Source organism: Triticum aestivum, chromosome 1B, assembly GCF_018294505.1.
Source record: "Triticum aestivum cultivar Chinese Spring chromosome 1B, IWGSC CS RefSeq v2.1, whole genome shotgun sequence".
In the NCBI taxonomy this organism is placed as follows: domain Eukaryota; kingdom Viridiplantae; phylum Streptophyta; class Magnoliopsida; order Poales; family Poaceae; genus Triticum; species Triticum aestivum.
This window is the reverse complement of record NC_057795.1, coordinates 281,523,361-281,530,041: the sequence shown is the minus strand read 5'-3', so window position 1 is coordinate 281,530,041 and position 6,681 is coordinate 281,523,361.

Genomic DNA, 6,681 nt, shown 5'->3' with positions numbered 1-6,681 from the left:
CGTGAGGAATATTCTCATGGTCGAAGACTTTGGTTTTGTTGAACAACACTGAAGAATAGAAATTTTCTTGGATAGCTGTCCAGAAGCGCTTCCTCCTTAGGCGAGCAGAATAATATGGATTGTAATCCGTGAAGAATACATGCTCATTGAAGAAGGCATCAGCCTTGAACTTTGGAACATTGGAGAATGGATTCTTCGGCTATGGCTGAGGAGTGTCAGTGATCTGAAGAATAACTTCTGGAATGTCAATTTCTGGAGCCACAAGCTGAGGAATATCTTCTACTTTAGTAGCAGCCCGGGCCTCCATTTCTTTAGTAGCATTTTCATCAGCACTAGTGGCTGGAATGTCTTCATGAATGGAAGGGGTGGCATGAATTCCTTCAGAGCCCATTTGAACTTCAGTTGGAGCTAGGGACTGAGGAATTTGTTGGAGAGGTGTGAACAGAGGAGAGTTGGGGTGTTGGCTATCCCAAAAATCATCATTCATCACTGGAGTGGTGCAACCAATATCCACATCCTCATCCACTTCCATTTCTTCAATGCCGGCCTCTTTAGCAGTAAACTGAGGCGTTGGCGATGATACCTGAGGAGTTGAAGTATAAGCCTCAACTTCAATTTCTTCATCCATCTGCTCTGTGGAAGCAGCAGAGGGATCTTCTTCAGCAGATTCTTCAGGAATCTGATATTCGTCACAATAAGGAACAAGTTCCTTTGATGGCATGCTTGCAAGAGGAACAACATCAATGGGATTGTCCATTGAACTTGTCAAAATCTTCGCCTTCTTGGGGGCCGAAGATTCTGTGGCAGCTGATGCTTTCCTCTTCTTCAGAGCAACACGCTCCATAGCTTTGGTTTTCTTCACTTCCAGAGCAGAAGGAAGAACCGGGCTTGGTGTTGGTGTAGGCGGAGCAGTGGGAGTTGAATCAATTTCTTCAGGCCCAACTGATGCAGTTGGCCTATTCTGAGCAGTTTCTTCAGGCGCAACAACAGAGTCTTCAGCTGGCCTGGCAGGTTCTTCAGGCGCAACACTGTGGATGCCCTGGCAGTTTCTTCAACGGCTAGAATTTCTTCAGCAGCCCTGGTGCTTGCAGTTTCATCAACAGCCTGATTTTCATCAGCGGTGGTGGCAATTCCTTCAGTGGCTTGAGCAAATGCTTCAGCCTGAGTGACATCAATGTGCACAGGAGCAGCATCACTTGAAGTGAATTTCTTCGTCAGCTTGACAAATCTGACTTTGGTACCCTACCATTCAGCCTTGTAGGCATTGAATTCATCGCTGAGCTTCTTGATTTCAGCTTGCAGTGCTATGAGCTGCTGATGACCCACAAGTATATGGGATAGTTGTAGCCTCTTTCGATAAGTAAGAGTGTCAAACCCAACGAGGAGCTAAAGGTAGAACAAATACTCTCTCAAGTCCTATCGGCCACTGATACGACTCTACGCACGCTTGACATTCACTTTACCTAGAACAAGTATGAAACTAAAAGTACTTTGTTGGTGTTTTTGGATAGGTTTGCAAGATAATAAAGAACACGTAAATAAAAGCTAGGTGCTGTTTAGATAAAGATGCAACAAAGTAAATATAGAGAGTGTGAAAAAGTGGTGGTAGGAGTTGTGGAATTGTCCCTAGGCAATTGACTATGTTACTAGACCGGTAATTACTATTGCAATTCTATTTGAGGGAGAGGCATAAGCTAACATATCATCCCTTACTTGGAATTCTATGCACTTATGATTGGAACTCTAGCAAGCATCCGCAACTACTAAAGATTCATTAAGGTAAAACCCAACCATAGCATTAAAGCATCAAGTCCCCTTTTATCCCATACGCAAACAACCTACTTACTCGGGTCTGTGCTTCTGTCACTCACGCCACCCATCATAAGCAAATCATAAACATATTGCAAACCCTATAGCCGGAATCCCTCACGCTTGCGCGACACGGAGGGCACAATAGGACAGCACCAATAATAAAACATGCAACTCAAACCAATCATAGCAATTCATCAATCACCGATAGGATAACAAAAATCTACTCAGATATCATAGGATGGCAACACATCATTGGAAAATAATATGAAGCATAAAGCACCATGTTCAAGTAGAGGGTACAGCGGGATGCGGGAGAGTGGACCGCTGAATATAGAAGGGGGAAGGTGATGGAGATGTTGGTGAAGATGACGGCGGTGTTGGTGAAGATCGTGGTGATGATGATGGCCCCCGGCGGCGTTCCGGCGCCATCGGAAGCAAGGGGGAGAGAGCCCCACTTCTTATTCTTCTTCCTTGACCTCCTCCCTAGATGGGAGAAGGGTTTCCCCTCTGGTCCTTGGCTCCCATGGCTTGGGAGGGGCGAGAGCCCCTCCGAGATTGGATCTATCTCTCTGTTTCTGCGTTCTGTTCTGGCTCTGTTTCACCGTTTCGTGTATATATGGAGATCCGTAACTCCGATTGGCCTGAAACCTTCGCCGTGAAGAGCGTCAACTCCCTTACGGTGGGCTCACGAGGGTAGGGGGCGCCCAGTGGGGAAGGTGCGCCCCCCTGCCTTGTGACCAACTCGGGCACTAGTTCGCGTTGATTTTTCTTCTGGAATTTTCCTTATTTTCCAAAAATAAGCTCCGTCCATTTTATCCCGTTTGGACTCCGTTTGATATGGATATTCTGCGAAACATAAAACATGCAATAGACAGGAACTGGCACTGGGCACTGGATCAATAAGTTAGTCCCAAAAATAATATAAAAAGTTGCCAAAAAGTATATGAAAGTGAATAATATTGGCATGGAACAATCAAAAATTATAGATACGACGGAGACGTATCAGCATCCCCAAGCTTAATTCCTGCTCGTCCTCGAGTAGGTAAATGATGAAAAAGAATAATTTTTGATGTGGAATGCTACCTAGCATAATCTTGATCATATGTCTAATCATGGCATGAATATTAAGACACGAGTGATTCAAAGCAATAGTCTATCATTTGACATAAAACAATAATACTTCGAGTGTACCAATAAAGCAATCATGTCTTTTCAAAACAACAAGGCAAAAGCAAGCTTATCCCTACAAAATCATATAGTTTGGCCATGCTTCATTTTCGTCACACAAAATGCCCCCATCATGCACAACCCCGATGACAAGCCAAGCAATTGGTTCATACTTTTTAACACGCTTCAGCTTTTTCAACCCTCACGCAATACATGAGCGCAAGCCATGGATATAGCACTATAGGTGGATTAGAATATAATGATGGAGGTTATGTGGAGAAAAAAAAAGGAGAAAGTCTCACATCGACACAGCTAATCAACGGGCTATGGAGATTCCCATCAATTGATGTCAATGCGAGGAGTAGGGATTGCCATGCAACGGATGCACTAAGATCTATAAGTGTATGAAAGCTCAACAAAAGAAACTAAGTGGGTGTGCATCCAACTTGCTTTCTCATGAAGACCTAGGGTATTTGAGGAAGCCCATCGTTGGAATATACAAGCCAAGTTCTATAATGAAAATTCCCACTAGTATATGAAAGTGACAACATAGGAGACAATCTATATGAAGAACATGGTGCTACTTTGAAGCACAAGATATGAGACTCACTACATGAAGAACATGGTGCTACTTTGAAGCACAAGTGTGGAAAAAGAGATAGTAACATTGCCCCTTTTTATTTATTTTCTTTTTCTTTTGGTTGGGCTTCTTTGGCCCCTTTTTTTTATTTAGGCTTCTTTGGCCTTTCCTTTTTTTCCTTTTTTTCATGGGGCAATGCTCTATAATGATGATCATCACACTTTTATTTACTTACAACTCAACATTACAAATCGATACTAGAACAAAGATATGATCTAGCATAGCAATGACATCAAAACATCATGCTAGCTATCTTACGATCGTGCAAAGCAATATGACAATGAATGCTCAAGTCATGAATATGATGATGATGGAAGTTGCATGGCAATATATCTCGGAATGGCTATGGAAATGCCATGATAGGTAGGTATGGTGGCTATTTTGAGGAAGATATAAGGAGGCTTATGTGTGATAGAGCGTAACATATCATGGGGTTTGGATGCACCGGCGAAGTTTGCACCAACTCTCGAGGTGAGAAAGGGCAATGCACGGTACCGAAGAGGCTAGCAATGATGGAAAGGTAAAAGTGCATATAATCCATGGACTCACATTAGTCATAAAGAACTCATATACTTATTGCAAAAGTTTATTAGCCCTCGAAGCAAAGTACTACTATGCATGCCCCTAGGGGGATAGATTTGTAGGAAAAGACCATCGCTCGTCCCCGACCGCCACTCATAAGGAAGACAATCAAAGAAACACCCCATGCTTCAAATTTGTCACACAACGGTTACCATACGTGCATGCTACGGGACTTGCAAACCTCAACACAAGTGTCTCTACAATCCACAACCACCCACTAGCATAACTCTAATATCACCATATTTATATCGCAAAACTATTGCAAGGAATCAAACATATCATATTCAGCGATCTACAAGTTTATGTAGGATTTTATGACTAACCATGTGAATGACCAATTCCTGTCATCTCTCTAAATACCCATGTTCAAGAATTCATCCGATTAACCAGTTAACTTGCCAGTTAATCCCTACTCGTAGGGTCATTGAGTAGCCGATTAACTATTAACCGCCCGAGTAATTGATTAAATGGCCGATTAACTTGCCGATTAGCCTATTAATCCCCTACTCATTAGCTAACCGAGCAGCTACCAGTTAACGATTTCCTCAACAATGCTAAATACATATAAGTGAAGCAAGAGAGTTTAATTCTTTCTACAAAAGATATGCCCATGCTCTAACAAATATAAGTGAAGCAAAAGAGCATTCTACAAATGGCGGTTTTCTATGTAAAGAGAAACAGGCAATCCAACTTCAAATGATATAAGTGAAGCACATGAAGCATTCTATAAAGCCACACTCAAAAGATTTAAGTGAAGTGCAATGAGAATTCTATAAATCAACCAAGGACTATCTCATACCAGCATGGTGCATAAAAGAAAAATAAAAACCTAATTGCAAAAGACGCTCCAAGACTTGCACATAATGCATGAACGAAACGAATCCGAAACATACTGATACTTGTTGAAGAAAGAGGGGATGCCTCCCTAGCATCCCCAAGCTTAGACGCTTGAGTCTCCTTGAATATTTACTTCGGGTGCCTCGGGCATCCCCAAGCTTGAGCTCTTGCCTATCTTCCTTCTTCTCACATCGAAACATCCTCGATTAGACACTACATCCACACAAAACTTCAATAGAAAACTCGGTAAGATCCGTTAGTATAATAAAGCAAATAACCACTCTAAGTACTGTTGCAAACCAATTCATATTTTGTTTTTGCATTGTGTCTAATGTAATATAACTTTTTCATGGCTTAATCCACTGGTATAAATTGATAGATTCATCAAAACAAGCAAACTATGCATCAAAAACAGAATCTGTCAAAAACAGAACAATCTGTAGCAATCTGAACATCCACCATACTTCTGTTACCCCAAAACTTCTACCAAAATTAGGAAAAATAAACAAGTTGTATAGAAATACAGTACAAGAGGAATCAGAACCATTTGACATTCCAGTTAAAATTGTAAAATCGCGCACTACAGCCAAAGTTTCTGTCCTGCACCGTACAAACCAACAAGCATTGTAAACATCCTAAAGGCAAACCTTGGCACATTATTTTTATAATACAATGGAATTGTACAAGGGGATAATTATTTTTATTGAAAAGTTTCTGTAATTAATATTCACAAAGTTCCCATGGGCATGAACAAAGTTCAAGGACGTCCCCCACTTTCACAATGCTCGTCTCTCTCACTTTCACTTCTCTTTTTGAAAAGTTTTTAGGTTCCCCTCTTTATTTTTTTTGTTTTTAAACTATATGAAAGCACTCAACAGAAATAAATGACTCTCTAAAACTTCCGGGTTGTCTCCCTGGCAGCACTTTCTTTAAAGCCATTAAGCTAGGCATATAGTGCTCAAGTAGTGAATCCACCCGGATCCCAAGGTATATTGAAGCCAATTTTAATTAACAATGATTTGTAATTTAGCAGTGAGCACAAAGTAAGATAAATCATGTAATGACGAAGTCTAACTCTCTTCCTATGCATCGGCATGTCATAAAAGAACAATTCATGCACACCAAGTAAAGGCCAATGCATAGTATAAACAGTTTCTTGCAATTTTATCGTTGGGAAACATAGAGAGGTGGAGATAGAGTTCCTCTCTCATAATAATTGCAAGTAGGAGCAGCAAGCACATGCATATTATATTCATGAAAATCATCATGTGTAGTAGTAAAAGGCAACCCATCAATATAATCCTTAATAAGTGCAAGCTTCTCCGATATAGTGTAGTCGGGAGTTCAAAAAGATAATAGGACTATCATGCGTGGGTGCAATAGCAACAATTTCATTCATAACATAAGGAACTATAGCAAGTTTATCTCCATAAGAATAATTCATATTGGCATCTTGGCCACAAGCATAGCAAGCATCATCAAAAAGGGATATTTCAAGAGAATTAATGGGATCATAATAGTCATCATAGCAATCATCCTTCGGTGAGCACGAAGGGGAATTAAACAGTGTATGAGTTGAAGAGTTACTCTCATTGGAAGGTGGGCACGGGTGATCAATCCGCTCTTCCTCCTTTTGTTCTTCA